The sequence below is a fragment of the Ailuropoda melanoleuca genome, chromosome 6 (genome assembly GCF_002007445.2).
Source record: "Ailuropoda melanoleuca isolate Jingjing chromosome 6, ASM200744v2, whole genome shotgun sequence".
Lineage (NCBI taxonomy): Eukaryota > Metazoa > Chordata > Mammalia > Carnivora > Ursidae > Ailuropoda > Ailuropoda melanoleuca.
This window is the reverse complement of record NC_048223.1, coordinates 49,176,339-49,194,098: the sequence shown is the minus strand read 5'-3', so window position 1 is coordinate 49,194,098 and position 17,760 is coordinate 49,176,339. Positions and strand designations below refer to the sequence as shown.

The 17,760-nt window shown below is 44.1% G+C and overlaps 1 long non-coding RNA gene across 1 annotated transcript in view; it reads left to right on the top strand.

Moving 5' to 3' along the window:
• Positions 1 to 16,424, top strand: part of LOC109489991 — a 149,609-nt gene extending 133,185 nt beyond the window's left edge. Inside the window, exon 5 of the long non-coding RNA XR_002143166.2 lies at positions 16,309 to 16,424. This is a non-coding gene — a long non-coding RNA (uncharacterized LOC109489991). The remainder of the gene's footprint in view (positions 1 to 16,308) is intronic.
• Positions 16,425 to 17,760: the final 1,336 nt, after the last annotated feature.

The window sequence follows — 17,760 nt, the reverse complement described above, 5'->3', positions numbered from 1 at the left end:
GCATGATATTAACCCTCTTTATGTCTCATCTTTAATTTGCAGAAGTTGATAATTCCTCTCATTGTTTGTGAGGATTGAACAAGTTAATACACGTAACATAGTTTTAAAAAGTGTCAGGCATGGGGTGCCTGGGTGGCTTAGTGGGTTAAGTATCCAACTCTTGATTTGGGCTTAGGTCATGATCTCTGGGTCATGAGATGGAGCCCTGCATGGCGCTCCCTGCTCCACTTGGAGTCTGCTTGAGGTTCTGTCTTTCTCCCTCTCCCGTCACTCTCTCTATCTCTTTTTCTGTCTCTGTAAAATAAATAAAGCCTGAGGTTGTTGGTGGTTAGTTCCCTGACTGATAACATGCAGCCCTACCCCTCCTTGAGTATGAGCATACTTTGAGTTCCCAGAAGGTAGGGGCTGCGTCTCCTCCATTTCCAGTACCCAAAGCTGAAGACATTTCCTGGCACATCGTAGGCACTGAGGAAGCGTTTGCTGAATGAAGGAATAGATGCTGGCAGTGTCTGCCCCTGAAGGGGATTTTGGATATCGCTTTCTTGGATGTGGGTCCGGTAGGGCAACTGCAAATTCCCTGATGCCAGAGAATTATAGCATGGAACATAGGAAATTCTGGCCGAGAACCCCTTTAGCAAATCTCGAGGACCTAGATTTGCCTAGATGCAGTCACTTCCAATGTGTACTGGTGATTTGGTGCCCATACAAAGGGGAGCATCTTCTTTCAGCTGGTGTCTTCTGACAGGTCATGGAACAATCCTCAGAGGCGTACTTCTGAGCAGAAGGCTCTAAACACTGGCATGCTTATTTTGCTTTGTAGTGTCTCAGAGTCATTTTGCCTGTCACCACTTAAAGAATGATCTCACTTGGCAAACTGAGTCAGAGTAGCTCCTGGGATCTGTTAGCATAATTTCTTAATTGTTTTTTAGAAGGAAGCTTGGGTATTTAGGCACTGGAGGAAAGATAGGCAGATGGCTGGAGTTGGAAGGAGTTTACGTGAGTTTCAGAAATAAATTACAGGTTAAAATGATGGAACAGAAGCTGTGTTTGGCTGTTGGCCCCCAGCTCTTCTCTCTGATTGCCGTCAGCTTCGACAAAGCCCTTTGTACCCAGGGAAGCAAGCCCCTTGGTACGTACCACAGTCTGCACCTTTAAGAGAACTTTCCCTCAGACAACTACCTACAAAATTCTATCATGCTAAAGTGTGACTGACTAGTAGTTGTAAGGGTAAATACAAATTATAAGAAGCTTAATTCTCCCTGTTGAAAATAAGGGAGGAAACTCTGCCCCTCCAACTTAGAAACCTTTTAATTGTAAGTTTTCTCCATCCCTTAAAAATATATACAAATCTTTTTTAAAAGCTAAACCTCTTGCCAGGCATGCCTCTCGCAAGGACCTGAGAACTGTCTTCCCAATGTAACCAATTAGGAAAGATAGCACCCCTATCTCCCAGTTTCCATGGGACAGTAGGGACCTGACTTCTGTGAGTGCCTCACTCCAAATTGCAAAACTACCTCCTCTCATAAAGATAGGAATTTACTTTTCCTTTAGACAAAGCCAGCTAGCAAACAGATGGTCACAACAATTACCAAGCAAATTCGGGATTAACTGTGTGTGATAAACATTGCTGTAAATCCTCTTGAGGACTAGTTACTGGTTATCTTGAACACATGTATGTAATGGAATGCATCTGCCTGGCTATGTAGAAGGGTAAGATTTCTTATTGTCTTTGCAGTCTCTTTGCAGACTATCCTGTATGAGCATCACATTCTGGTTTAATGCTTATTCAATAATAAAATTGTTTTCTTTCTCTTTTACCTTGTGGAGAGGTTTTCTGGGTTAGGAGGAGATTTTCTTTTATATTTTATTTCTCCAACATAGTATTCTCTCTGTTCACAGGCATTCATATTTTAACTGGGGCTAAACTTTAAAGATTAAAACATGAAATTCTTGCTATCAAATTTCAAGTACCAGTGAACTGAGATGGGGAATTTTTCAGGAAGGATGGCGGGGGGAGACAGGACTGCAGGAATATCTGAAGTTCTATCCACTCACCAGTTCCTTGGGGGTGGGGAGTGCTTTCTTTCAGGGAAATGATCACCCTGCAGCATTTGACTTGTGTCTAGGGACATCCACACTCTCCAAACATTAAAATATAGAAACTCATGCTTATTCATGGGAATTTCTCTGGCCTGCAAATCCGACATTGCTGCCCCTTCTACATTTAAATATTTCTGTTAAGTAACAAAAGAAATACACCTTACAGATTATACATAGTGTCTCTTTCACAGAGTCCCTTCTCAGCTTCCCTGACCATCCTTTCTGAGTTTTGGCGGCACTCAAAGTGCATACTGTAGTTTTCCTAGCTACTGGTGATAACAGTCATTAGGGTTATGTGTCCTTGAGGACAGAGGCCATGTCTTATTCATCTCTGGCCCCCAAATTTCTGGGCATATCAATAGGTTCATAGCAGTTGCTCATTAGATACTTGGATGAACAAATAAATACACGGGGGACCTCCAATGTACAAGACGTTTAAAAACACAATGAAGAATACATAGATGAAAAATACATAGATTAAAAAATGGCTAATAATCCCTGAATTTTTATACAATTCATCTTGAAACAGACCGACTCATGGCAGACATGTGTCAAACAACTTTATTATCTCTCACTCTATCTTTTGGGAATATTCTTCAGTTACCCCAAGTCTTTCCTGGTTGTGCCTTGCTAAGACAAAGTGCTGAATTGTATGTAGTATCTGCATTCTCATGTTAAGAATTTAAACTTTGGGGGCGCTGGGTGGCTCAGTGGGTTAAGTATCTGCCTATGGCTCAGGTCATGATCCCAGGGTCCTGGGATGGAGCCCCACGTTGGGCTCCCTGCTCAGTAGGGAGTCGGCTTCTCCCTCTGCCTCTGTGTGCTCTCCGGCTCTCTGTCTCTCCCCACCAAATAAGTAAATACAGTATTGAAAAAAAGAATTTAAACTTTGAACTTGTTTCAACATTGAGGTTTCTCCTTCTCCCCAGCTCTGGTCTGCCAAAAGAGGGTCATCTTCAGTTGGGGACGGTGGTGGTGGGTGGTGGTCGGCTTCTTTTATCTTACCTACTTGGGATTTTATTTGTGTGGAGCTGAGATGTCCTTGGACTGAGTTTACCCCGGTCTTCCCTAAGTTAGTAAATGGAGACTCAGTTGTTGCAGTTGTTCAGGTAAAAACTCTTTGGAGTCATCCCTGACACCTTCTCTCCAACTGCGCCCTGGGCCGCCACCACCTTCAGTTTAAATTGTTGTCACTAATTTACTATCCTTGCTCCCAGGGACCTCCACCCTGCTCCCCAGGGCTAATTTCCAGGAGCACGCAGAGGGTTCCTTTTTATTTGTCAGAGTCACTAACTGCATTCTTCAGTCCTACGCCCCGCAGATTTCCCACCCCTCCTAATCCCGGAAGTTGGGACCCCAGTGACTTGAGAAGGGAGCGTGAAGATGTACTTGGAGCACGTGAGCAGCTGGAAACAGCGCGCGCGACCGCAGAGGACTTGGGAGGCCGTCGCTCCAGCGCGCAGACCCTAGATGGCGCTGTGGGCCCGCGCAAATCGCCCCTGGCCACGAGGCCCGGGGACTCGGTCCCGCGGGCGGCACCGGAGCGCGGAAACTGACTTCTTGGCCCTCTTTCTTCCTCTTCTCGCTCCCCCTTTCTTAAGGGGACACACTGTCGCTTAAATGAAATAAAATGAAGGTGCTGGATTCTCTCAGAGAAAGCATGAACTGGCGCTGCTTGAGAACGTACAACACTCCGGGTTCATGCCCGGGAGGTTGGGGTGCGCGCCGCAGGGGGTTGGGGGCGCAACGGGGCCCCAGCGGTGGGCAGGGGTGCGCGGGGCGGGGGTGTTCAGGGGTGGGCGTGGGCAGGGGGTGCTGTCGGGCCGCTTTAGGGGCTGTGTGCCCAGGAGAGGGGCGCCTCACGGGAGGGTTAGCACTTGGGAAGAAAAGTTCAGGAAATTTCATCCAAATGCGCCACCGGCACACAGTGCCTTCCTTTTTCTTCTGAGACCGAGTGCAGAAACCAGGTCTGATCAGGAGGGGTCGGACGACAGAGGGTGTGGGGTGGCAGTGACGGGGACTGGTTCAGGGGTCGGCGTGAATCCTGAGGCTGAAGGGGAACTGAGGATGCGCACTCTGGGAGCCAGGGCAGTGGGGAGAGCCGCTCAGGTTTCAGGGTTAAGGAGAACAGGTCGGCCCACAGGGCCCTGAGAGCGTGCCCCGCGGAGCAGGCCATGTCCCCGACGGCACCCCGCCCCCAGGGCGCCCCTACCCTTCCACGCCTGGCTCCCGACGGCATCCGGTTCCCATGGCGCCCTGTGGCAGGACTCCAGCCCCGACTGCATCCCGCCCCAGGACGCCCCGCCCCTTCGACGCCCCGCCCCCAACGGCGCCCTGCCTCCATGGCAGCGCGGGAAACCCGCGAGTTCTCCGAGTTGCGGGTGGCGCCGCTGGCGTGGGAGAGACTCGGGGTGCCGTCAGGTGGGGCAGGTGGCGCAGGCGGGGCAGCCGTGATCTATACAAGGTTGGGACGCGGCAGGCCACGGTCTTTGGTTCGGCCGTGGGTTCTTGCGGAGGCTGGAGGGCTCCCTGGTGTCCTCTGGGTCGTGCGGGCTCCGCGATTTGCGGGACCTAGAGGAATTTTAAATTGTGAGTCCCCGTTCACAGTAAGAATTTCAAGACTGTGACGGTAGAGCAGTGCCGCAGACTGGTTCTTCTAAGTGCAGGGCCATGCATGAGGTCCAGGCCGCGCTGCGCAGCCCCTGACGCAGGCCTGCATCCAGGAACCCCTCGCCCCATAGCCCATCCCCGGGGCCGCTTGAGCCTCGTGTCTCCCACCGTCCTAGGTCTTAGGGGACGCTGACTCCTTCTGTCCTGCACTGGCAGGGGAGGGACTCCCCAAGCACCGCGTGGAGCTGTTAACATGGTACAAGGAAGTATGCGCCAAACCCCTCTTCCTGTTCATGTTAATTTAATTATCTGCCTTGATTTCTTTCAAAGTCCAGTGTTTCTGAAGCCCAGGAACAGATCCTTTGTGAGGACGGGAACAGGCTTGTAAGCAGAGGACACAGGTGAACTCAGACAACAGGAAAGAGCCTTTGAGTGTGCCTGAAAGGATCCTATTTTTGATGACAGTGTGCAGGTATTTGGCTTTTTTAATGGAAGGAAAAGATGTTAAGCTTCAAAAATAGTTTTGTTTGGGGGATCTAAAATTTTCCAAATTATTTTCCGTCTCCCTTTTGAATAATTCTTACTTAACTTTGTGGTAAGTCACATCACCAGATTTGCTCTTCTTTGATTCCGAACGCATGAGCCTAAGTTTCAATGGTATAATTAATTTTTAGTCATCACATGACCCTCACATAAGATTTCAGTCAGCACTCACAGCGTCCCTTGTGAGAAGACATTGCATTGCCACTTTCCTGAGGAAGAGCGGAGGCCTGGAAACAGAAGGAAAATGACCCAAGGTCACACAGCTAGGAAGAAGTGGGACATGAGGTTGGACCCTCAGATCCATGCAGACCCTCTGTTTCTACACCTGTGCCTGCTTGCCTTTTCCCCAGGCAGTTTCTTGGTCTAGGGTCTAAAAGTTCAGGGGTTAATGCCTAGTTAGAGCCTCTACTTTCTGTAGCCAGAGATAGTTTCATACTAGTTTAAAATAAAAAGCCAGCATTACCTTCCTGTTGAGAACATTCAATGAGTGGTCAGGGAATGAGATAGTGGTGACCTCTTTTTCAGAACAGTTTCTGATGAAGGAGCGTACCTTGAACAACACGAGAAACATGCCCAACTGGGCTTTCCCTTGACAGCCAACTTTCATTAAACACACGTGCGTGCACACACACACACACAATTTTTTTCTGTGTAAATGCAAACAGAATTGTCTCAGCAATTCATCACCGACCTCTTACTCATCTCATGGTATTTCAGACATCTAGTTCCAAAAAATAAGATGGTCTGTAAAGTATGTAACATATGGGACCTTCAATGTATTCGTCCTTATTTCACACATCCACAAACATTTATTAACCTTATATTATGTCCCTTAGGTAATGGGGATATAGTAGTATACATAGGCAACAACCGTGCTCTCCTGCAGTGTGTGTTCTAGTGAGGAAGACAAAAAATAAAGTTAATAAATGTATACGTCAGAAAGTTCCGATAAGGGCAAGGAAGGAACAAAAGGGACAGTCAGAACGTGAAAGAATATGGGAGTTAGGTGTCATTTTAGCTGAGGTGTTTCTAGTGAGCTAATGTTTACATAGAAACTCAAATGAATTGGGAGAAAAATAAATATTAGTTTTCTTTATACTTGTCAGGAGCATCTGGCCTAAAACCTTATCACTCTTGATGGTGACCTTTCTTTCCAGCCATTTGTTAAGTTCAATGCAATGTTTTCTCTATCATTGGATCTCTGTAATCTTTGTTTTATACATCTTCAAAGGGGATAATACGTCCTGAGCCTACCTCCCAGAGTGCTAGAGATCAAATGAGAAGATATATGTGAGATGAAATCTTAAGAGGATGGTAGACTCCTAAGGGGTAACTATCTTTGATGAAACCACCTCTCCAATTGACCTTAACTTGTCATTTGTTTGGCTTTAATAGTGGCAGGCCGTTTGGAGCTGAATGTGCTTGCTATAATTCTGTATCAGTTCAGAGTCTAGATTTCTGTGAGTCAGGTTCATCTCATATGTTTGTTTTGATGATTGGCAATGACTTCCTAGAGCACTGCGTGCACTGATGTTCTCCCACCATGTAGCCCATCGTCGTGAAAACTGGAATACTCTTAACTTGTCCTCTACTCCTTCTCTTCCATAGATTATTTAGACTGGGATCAAGGGAATAATGTTCTGATGGGTTTATCTGCCATTGCCAAGCAAGGGAAATCTGGTAGTTGTCAGCCAGGTATTTGCCAAATCTTGTTTAGATCATAGTAACCTGTCCAGAGGTGATGGAGATTATTTTCTCTGCCTTCCTGTTACTTGTCTAGCTGCCTCATCCAAAATCAGTCCTCTGTTCTAATGCATATTTTCCTGGCATCTCAGCAACTCCTTGGTAGACCTTTTGCTTCCTCCTGGCAAGCTGACTTTCAGATGCCAGATACTAACTCTTGGTTTCCTTTAATTTTCCCTTCATTAATGTGGCCCAGGTCCTTCCTCATGTGTCATCTGATTCCATGTTTTGTGTACTCTTACTTACAAGACAGGGGTCTCAGGCACAGAAAATTTGCAGAAGGAAGTAAGTCTTTATAGAAATTTTGAGTCTTACTCACCAGAGTAAAATATACACATCAGGTAGTTACAAATTTAGGAATTGATTTGGATTATAGCTAAAATATCAAAAGTCTCTTTATGCCAGAAAAAAATATTTGTGAACCTTAAATCAGAAGTTCATGGGATAATGAGAATTTTAACCACAGGGCAAGCGATGGTCTTTTAATTCAGCCGTGAAGTTCAGTTTTCCCGGACATGTTTAAGACAACCAAGGGAAGGTCTGTCCTTCTATGCAAATTTAGGAGGAAACTAATTTTGCTTGTGCATATTTTATCCAAATTTGTGGATTTGGAATTTAAAATATTAGAGCAAGCTAATTGCATAAAGAAGAGGAGGCAGGTGACTATGTGGAGAGAGCCTCCTGGATTCTGAATAATACAGATGTTTGCAGATCCTCAAGGTCAAGGGGAAGTGGGGTTCTCAGGGACCAGCCGGCACAGAGCAGAGCTTTCAGTTGAGGTTATTTGTGTTAACAGGTTGACTTTTTTTGTCCCTTGACATTTCAACATCTTTCTCCAGAGTTACCGATCTTTATAGAGTGACTTGTCTTTACACTATATTTGATCTTAAAAGCTCTCTGAAGTCTTGAAGTCAAGAAACACTAGAAATGTTTCTCCGTTTCTCTGTACTGCATTCAGGATAATTTGTTCAAGTCTGTCCTTCAAATCACAAATTTGCTCTTTTGAATTGTCTCACTTACCTTTTGACTGTTTTATTATTTTCTTAATTTTATAATGGTTTTTCCATTTCCAGAAGTTCTCTTGGCCTTTTTTTTTTTTAAGTTTACTTGTTCTTTTTTCATAACATTCTGCCTATTTGGGGAGTTGGTCCTTTCCTCTCCCTTTGGACATATTGCTATTACATGGGGTGAGAAATCTCCTCTAGGTTCCATTGGCTGGTCAGCTGTCATCTTCGGCTAATTTCCTCTAGTGCTTTGTGTTTTTCTGTGAGCTCATCTTCAGTGGGACTTGTCTTCCTTCACTGTTTCCTTGGATGGGGATTTCAATGCTGACCAGTTTTTACACTAGCTTTTCCCTTAGGTTTTCATACCAAATGAATAGTAAGAAAGGGCCGGCTAAGGGTTCTGCATACTTCGTAATCACCGTGTTCACCCACAGCTCAGAAGGAAAGTCTGCTTTCAGATTAAGCCTTGGAGAAAGTGTGCAGAGTCTTTTTGTTTTAAGTTTCTGTTCTAGCTGAGATAGCTTTCCATCTTTGGCCTTTATTTTTGCAGGAAGCACGGGGCTAGCTTTCCACTAAATATGGCCTCAAAAGCAGTTGAAGCCTGAGTGCTAAAACCCAGCTTCTCACATGTATTTAGGTACCTCCAGATTTTGCAACTTCAACTCATACTCTGTGCTGCAGTCTTCAGTTCCTATTTTCTGCCAAAGAGTCCCCTTACTTGCTTTTGAATTTGACACAGGTTTTAAAAACTTATTTTTAAAATTGCCAACAATATTTCTAAATGTTTGAACCAGGGAATTGAGGGCCTCCTCAACATGCCTTCTTCACTGGCAGCTTCTGAACTAATTCTTTATGTGATTGTAATGAAAAGCTTGATACCAGATGGTTTACCATTCACCAAACTGGAACCCAGAAGAGGGAATGGTGACTCACTGGTAATAAGTCAGGTTGGTGATTAATGTCCCCTAAATGAAGTAGGTGTGCTCACAAACCTGGTTGAAATGAAAGCCAGGTATTTTCTGAATGGAATAGAGTATCATAATTTCAGTTTCTAGAGACAGATATTCCTGGCTGTATATACTGTTCTAACACAAATTCTTTTGTCCTTCTCTACAAAATGGGATTGAAGACCTCAGTATTCATGAGTAGTTCAGCGGGTGTTAGTCATGGGTCTTTATCAGAATGTTCTGAGTGCTCATTCTGTTTATCTCTGCCAGCTGAATTCGGCAGACCTCAAGTTGAATAGGGACTCCTCTCTTACATGGCTTGAAAGATGAGGTCTGAATTGGTTGCTTGTGATATCTGGGGAACATCTAAAATCTGAAAAATTTATCACTGAAAAGTAGTGAACAAATGGTAGAAATTTAATAGCCTGGGATGGGACGGTATTTTAAGAAAGCAAAGTTTAAGGCTGCAAATCAAGAGTTTCAAGGGCAGATGTTACAAATGAAGGTGCAATTTGCAGTTGAAATGCTTCACTCCTCGGCAGTCTTTTGCGTTGTCCTTCAGGGTAGGTTTCCAAAGGAATCTTTATTTCCTTACTGATAGATAATAGGTGATAGTTCTTTGAATATAGTTGGATAGTTCAGCTAGTTGAGAAAAAAGATTATTTTTCTATGAACATTCAAAAAGAAAATGTTATTGAAGAGCATGTCTTGAAATCATGCTAATTTAAAAGTTTTACCTTTTTTTAAAAAAGGCCCAAACTACATTTAAGTATTTGGTTAGTTTCCTCAAGCCCTGTTTTAAGCTTTCTATCTTCAGTCATTGTTGATTTTGAAGCCCAGTTTGGCGGTAGATATAGAGGCAGCTACAGAAACAGAGGCGTGACTAAGGGCTCCTGCCTTCTGTTGAAGGAATCTTTTTTAGCTTCTTGCTATTTCCTAGCTCATAGGCAGTGCTAGGGAAGCAAAGTATTTGAGGTCAAAAACCATTTTGTCAGGCTAGAATGATTTCCCCAAAAGTTTCCCTATATATGGCAAAGGTAGGTGATGGAGGGCATGTTTTTAAAATGAGAGAGATTTCCTCACATGGGGAAATTCCTCCGGGAAGTTGGCTGAAGAGATCACTTATTATCATGTGGCCACCTTGTCTGATTGGATTGATGAGAATCCCAAGGAATTAATGTTTGAAGAGTAATAATAGGAACTATTAATATTCCCTAAGTATCGTCAGTGAAGGACTCTTCCCTTTGCTTTATTCTTACATGTCTTCCTTCCTGAAAAAGTTCCTCTCTGCGCTGTGTGATGGGTATAAAGTCCAAAAAACTCCTTGTGGAAAAGTATTAAATAATTGTAAAAATTGAAATAATGAACACATTAACACAGGCCTGAAGAAAATGGCTCTTCTGAAAAATAGTTGAGATCGACATTTGTTAAATGAAGTAGAAAATAAAAACATTAGAATGTATGTCAGCACATTTGCATCAATTAACTTCCGGTTTTGCAAGCTGTGCGTAAAGCCGTTTGTGTTTATTTATCTTTAAAAGAAACTTTCCCGCATTTTAGTATCTTATGTGCTAGCACTTGGTCTTCTCTCTGTAGTCCTAATCGATTATGGAAGATGTGGGAAATACCAGAAAGGTAAAATGAAGTAAGACATGGTTAATTTATATTAATTGGTGGGAATCAATTATAGGTATCTTATTGGATATCTACTAAGTCCTGTGCTTTGGGGAATAAGAATGAAATAGAAGACATAGCTCTTGTTCAAAGGTGTCGCGGCTTAGTTATGATGATAAAATTCAGTGTTGGCGAGCATTGAGAATCACTGAGAACAAGGTGCTGGTCCTGACTGAGTCTTTGATTGGAGTCATTGTGGGCAGCTCAGTGCATCCATGTGCATGGTTTCTGTGTCTCCTCCAAAGGGAAGGCAGAGCTTTCCTTTCTAGGGCAAGAGAGTAATTAGTCTTGAAGAAGGCGGAGCAAAGGAGGAGGCAGACCGGATGAGGAGGAGGTTGTGGTAGGGAATTTCTGTAGGTGCTCTAAATTAAAGAAGTCTGATTTAGAGGAACAAGAAGGAATATTAAATATTGTTTCATTATGTTAAAGCGAATATGCAGTAGTAATCTATGAACAAAGTTTTATGACCAGAGGTCCCACAGGTCTTACTTCCTTCAAGACTCATCGGTTTCCCACGGATGGTGTATTTGGTCTCGGTTGTTGCTTTAATACTTAAGAAAAGTTTTCTTCAAAATTTCTTTTTTGCCTTTTAAATCTGCTTAAGGGTATTATGGGTTTTTTGTTTGTTTTTTTTGACAGTAGGGCAATAAGTTTTGGCCCAGATCAAAACAAATGTCATAAATTTGAGATCTGAATTTATAGTGGTTATATTTTTTATTTATATGGCTTTTTACAGATGATTTGTCATTTGACAAAGATGCTTTGAGCTCTAGCAGGTGCCAGACATTAAGGCATTAGGATAATGGAGACAGAGATGGAGGGTAAAGAAGACACAGGGGGCATGTATTCTAGTAAAGGAGTAGAGAGTGGGGAGGGGGAAAGTAAATGAAAAGCAGAAGAACAGACAGAAGCGAGGTGGTGATAGTGTGATGGACATGAAGCAGTGGGGTGATGGGTCTGGAGGGAGGTGAGGGCAGAGAAGGAGCTCCTTTAGAGAGAGGACACGGGGCAGCCTCTGACACCCCAGCAGTGAGAACGGGCTGGCAGGAGGGCTGGGAGCTGTGAGAGCAGCAGTGAGCTTGGTTTGTTGGAAACATGTGTGAAGGGCCGCTGTAGCTGCAGGACGGTGATGGAATAGGGAAGCGGAGGGGCACAACTGAGTAGACAGCATGACCCAGATCAGGTAGGGTCAGTACATCACAGTGGAAAGTTGTTTATTGTTCAAGGTCAGAGTGCTGGAGGGCGCGGGGAGGAAAGCAAAGGACATCATATTCTAAAAATACTGTTCTGGCCACTACGTGGAGAATGGATTGTGGATGCCAAGAGCACACTGGTCCAGGGAAGGTGCTGGCCTCTCTCGGTTTTGCTGGAAGAGACTGATTCTGGGTGACGTGCCCAAGGTCATGCCATCAGGGAGGAGCCAGGGGAGACCTTCTGAATTCAGCACTCTTTCCCTGATATCTGAAGTGAGAACGTGTGGGTACAGGGAGTCTGGGCCACCGTGTCCTGGTAGGAAGAGTAGGAGGTTTGGGGGTGGACACTGCTGGCTCTGTCACCCATAAGCCCAGAACCTGGGGAAGCCACTTGGTTCTTAGTTTCTGTCAAGTTGTAATGCCTTTTTCACAGGGTTCCTATTAGACACAAGATAGGATTCTTATGAGGAATTAAGGTTAAGTTGTGAAAGAAATACCTGTATTAGTTATATCATGTAAATAAAAGAGCTGTAATTTTAATTATAACCCCCACGAAAATAGAAAAGTTAAAAGGAATTGGAAATAAGGATAGCCAGGGATGTGTCTGCCTCCCTGAGTCTTGAGAACGGCGTCTGTGCAGGTTGGTCTGACGAGGGAGGCCCTGACTCTGTGTCAATGGCCTGGGCCTCTGTGGGGTTCAGTTGTGTGGAACCCCACACTTCCCTGCAGACTCTGGGACACTTAGATCTTTGAGGAGAGAGGTATTCATCTGGAAGGACACGCAGATCAAAATGGAGCTCGGGAGGAGTCCTGTGGCTGATTCCCTGAGTGACTGATGAGGGGCCCATAATGTCCCAGTTTGTACCGACGTGTTATTATGTCATTTATCCCCCAGAGGGCTGGCAACATGTTCTGTGGTCCACACAGCCTGTCTGCACCAAAAGTGAGTGTCCATCCTCATGAGGACCGCATTTACTCGAGGGTACAAGAGCTAGACCGTTCCCTCGAGGGCAGACGTGTGTGAGGAGAAAAGGACACCAGCCATTTGGCATCCTGTTGGCTCAAACCTTCAGGGTTGGAGTGAGTGCTTTATTTTGCAACTGGGGCCATTTCTGCCCTGTTAGCTTACTGCTGGCAACCTTGATAGGGAGAAGGAAGATTGTCTGACCCATTGCCCCCAGGCCATTTTGATGCTTAAAGAAATATTGATTCTGGAACTTCTGAATGCCAGCTGTGGGTGGCTGTCGGGTACAGGTACTAACTCACTTGGCAGTTTTAGTAGATTGTCCTGGAAAAATATAAACTGTGAAGTCCAGCACATTTTAAAGATTGCTGGATTTAGATCTGGTGGCAGAAAGCCTGTGACTAGGAATAATTTCACTAATTGCTTTTCTTACCTGAAAGCAAATCTGTTCGTTACTGCTCAGCTTTCAACCTTAATCAAAATTATTTCTTTTCTTTGAATCTCAGTCTTCTGACTGAAAAAGTGTGGGGACATGACTTCTGTGGGTTGCTGTGCTGGATAAATACAGTGTCTGATGCGTAGCAGGCATCGAATCTCTGTGGATTTCTGACCAGACCGGGAACAATGTGTTAACCCCGAGGTCTTTGGCCGACTCCAGTCCTTGGTTTGTGTACATAAAATACCAGTAATATTAACCTTTGGCTGTGTTCTCTATGGGCTTTTAAATGTGCAAGTATTAGGTTACAAGCAGGAGTGTGAGTTAGGAGCAAAGGAGGGCTAGTTTCTCCTGGGGGTTATCTAAGTAGGTTTTAGGAGTTGGAGGAAGCGTGAATTTCATGCAACACCATTCTTGTCTTGAATCCTGGCTGTGCTACTTGTTAGCGCTGTGTCCATAGCAGGGGGCAGAAGTTGTTGATTTTGGAATTTACAACTCTTTAAGCCAGTTTTTTAGTTTTTTGTTTTTACCCTTGCTTGACTCCTATGGTGTAGGGAAGAAAATTGGTCTTTGCTTCTTCCTTATCTTTTATTAGAATCCCAGGACTGTGTAGAGTCCTAGCTTCAGGAGGAGGCGTCCTGGGAGCCAGAACACTTGCTTTTCATTCCAAATCTCAGCACTCCTGGTCATGTCCACTTGACTGCTGGGTGCTGACTACTCTAGTATTTCCTCGGGTGAACGTGCTTGAGCGTGACTACACGTGTGACCTCTCTCAAGGAATATTTGTGTAAGTTAAAGAATTTTAAAGCCAAAGGAGTTAATATTAGGTGAATTTCCAGTCCTCTATTAAGACAAGTTAAGAAATTCTTGTAGGTAGGAGGCCTTAGTTAGCAATTTTTAAATTCTGTCACTTATAATTTTAAATCTAAGGTTGTTTCAGCAGTAAGACTTTCAGTGATCCCTGAACTATGTTAGTCTGATTTTAAAACAAATTCCCCCCATCGTCAGCCACAGCAGTCTTCACCCATTAAAGAACGTCTCTTCTATCTACAGATGTTTGTAGAGCACCTGTTGTGCTTCTAGTACTGGAGACAGTGGGTGCAGGGGTGCAGCTCACCCCCTCCCCCTGTGCTGAAGTAAAACTTGGCAGCAAAATATGGCGGCATAAACACACAAACGGAATGTGATGACAGGAAGGACTGTAGTCTTCTAAGCAGGACTGTGACAAGGACGTGCCGGCCCCTGGCTGGTCAGGGTGGCTTCTCAGAGGCCGTTCACACTGGGGCTGAGGGCAGTGTGGGGGTCACTCCCTGCAGGACAGGGGAGCAGAGGGAGCATGTGTCCTAGGCTTTGGCTTTGAACTCTGTGCTGCTTACCAGCTGTACTCCGCTAGCTTACAGTTGTGGTGGATGAACTGTATTTCATCCTTTCCGTGGACCTGCCAGCCAGCCTGAAATGACAGCAAAGATCGTTTAGACACTTCACTGTCCTCATCGTATTGGATAACCCAGCAGCACAAAACAGAGCTGACCTTTTTGCAGTACCTTTTTCTCTGTGTTTCTCTGTTTTTCCTCCTATCTTATTGGCTTCTCTTTCTCATTAACCTTTGCTTGACTTCTAAATTTTATAGTTGACTAGGTCTTGATCCCAGGCAACCTTATGTCTCTATTTATACTCCTTCCCCAAGTCATCTTGTGAATTCCCTACGTGGTGATGGCGTTAAGTGCCTTCCATAAGCTTATGACCCCCCAAATTTATCTTTCCTTCCTGATCTCTTCCTGAACTCCAGATCTATATATGAAATACTACTGACCTCTCTATTTGAAAGGGGCTGTAATACCCAAAGCAGAATTCATGCCTCTCCTCCAAGTATTACTCCCCTGTCTCTGTCCCTCACTGCCTGCTCACTCGCGTACAGTCCATTCAGGAAGTTTCCATGATTAACCCTCTAAAATGTTAACTTCCAGGGCATCTGGATGGCTGAGTTGGTTAAGCGTCCGACTTGATTTGGGCTCAGGTCATGATCTCAGGGTTGTGAGACTGAGCCCCATATGGGACTCCATACCCAGCATGGAATCAGCTGAAGATTCTTTCCCTCTCCCTCTGCCCCTCACCACCTTGCTTGTGTGCTCACTCTCTCTCTCTCAAAAGGTAATAATAAAAAAAAGAAGAAAATGTTAACTTGCATCCTTACTTCCCACCCTACTACAATCACCTCCCCTTCTCTCCTGTTCTGCTGAAAAGGCCTTCAAGCTGGTTGTCTTCTTTCTACTTTTGCCCCTTAGTCCATTCACTACAAATCAGCCAAAGTTACCTCTTTTTTAATAACTTTATTTTTCTCAAGCAGTTCTAGATTCACGTAAAAGCGAGAGGAAAGTACAGAGAGTTCCCAAACACCCCTTGCCTTTACACACATGCACAGGTTCCCCCATTATCAACACCCCACACCAGAGGGAATATTTGTTACAACAGATGGACCTACATGGAAGCATCACTCTCACCCAGAGTCCCTACTTCACCTGAGGATTCACTCTTGGAGTATTTCTAAGGGTTTGGACAAATGACATATGTACCTTGAGTGCATCATACACATGGGTTCATGGTCCTAAAGATCTTTTGTGCTCCACCTGTTTGTCTCTCCCCAGCTAGTCCCTGGCAACCCTGATAGTTTAATTATCTGCTAGTTTTAGCTTTCCTCTGATGTCATAGAGTTGGAATGATACAGAATGTAACCTTTTCAGGTTGGTTTCTTTCACTTAGTGATAGGCATTTAAGTTTCTTGTGTTTTCTCTTGCCCCAAGGTTATCTTTTGAAATGATCAATCTGGTCATGCCTTCCCCCTCCCTTAAATGCCATCCCTGTTGTTCAGAACACTTAACATAAAAATCCAACTTGTTTATGCTGGGTTGTCCCTGCCTGTGCACTTGAACTCCTCTCCTTCCTCCCTCTGCTCCCCTCACTGTGCTCCATGCTCTGTCTCATGTTCTCACACAGGCCATGTTCCTGCCTTTGCATCTGCTCTGCTGTCTTCTCTGCTGGGGTAGGGATGCTGCGCTCCTGTTTATTGTATTGAGAGAAGCATTTCTCCCTTCAGGTCTCACCTTCAGTGTCATCCCAAGAGGCCTCCTCTGATCACCTCTCGACAGCCCCTCAGGTGCTTCCTGCCACAACCTGGAATGGTCCACCTGCTCTCCCCATGAGGGTGTGAAGGTAAGCCTCAGGCCATGATGGTGATTTGGTTGACAGACTCCAACGGATCTAGGTAAGGATACAGATACAGATCCACAATTCCTTATTCAAAACTTTTGGGGGTAGAAATTCTTTACAATTTAACTTTTTTCAGAAATTATTCCGATTTAGGATTTTAGAGAGGCGTTATGACGCCTATACCATATATTACTCGATTTCATCATAATTCATAAACAGACTCTGGAGTTACTAATGCCAGTAGAAATGGTTTCAGGCATCCAGAGGACTATACTGCCATGGTGTGAAATTTTAACGTAGAAAATCAGCTCCTCCATCGTTAGCAAACCTACTGAAACACCAGTGGAGAACTCACTGGCATTTGATTTTTTTTCCAGTCACAGAGAAAGAGTCTACTAGGTAGCTCCATTCTCACAGAAGCACCTTCACTGATTTTGAATTCTGGATTTTTCGATGTTTGACCTGACTGCCAGATCCTGCCAAAGGACTAATTTTTTTTTTTTTTTTTAACCATCAGGAAACTTTGATGGTCAGTGTCATAAGGATAGACTTTGTTTCCACTTTCAACTCACCACCCCCCACCCCTCCAGAAAAGAATCTCTGTGAGGAGCCAATTCCTCTACATGAAGATTTTCCAAGGGGGATAAATCACAGTAACTTGCAGTTGCGTTAATAGCAAGAAGCATCCATTTAAATGGCTCACTCCTTGCTTGTGTGTCTTTTTCTAAATGAGTAAATTATCAATTTAAAATTGTGTTTGAAGAGGAATTATGCTTCAATACTTACTTTATTGGTAAAAAATTAATGAAATAGATTGCTATAAAATAATCTAATTTTGCCTGATGTACTTATGTGCATTTAATGAACAGAAGTAATAACTTGTTATTTGGGGCTGACGTCAATGAGGCGTATATTTTATAAAACATTACTACTGACTATCTGACTCTAAAAATCACATTATAACATTAATGTAACATGTTTATTTCATTAGCTCTTGGCATGAATGCAGAATTAATTTTGTTAACCATCTTTTCAATAAGGAAAAGAAAAGCTTTATTCCGATACTACCACAGGAGTCCTTAACTTTCCTGTAATTGTTCTAGATTGTTTTATAAATATTCACGTGCAGAGATGGCCCCTTTGTACAAGTAATGGCAGAAATGTTTGTCTAGCCCGACCAGGAGGATGAGTGTAATGATCTATCAAGAACCCAAATCAACCTTTTGAAGCACACTTTGTTTTAGGTCTTTGCTTTTAGGGGCTGCATTTCTCATACGGTGCCTCGCAGAGCAAACATGTACTGGGAGCGTGTTGGTGAAACATGATGCTCACAGCCGCG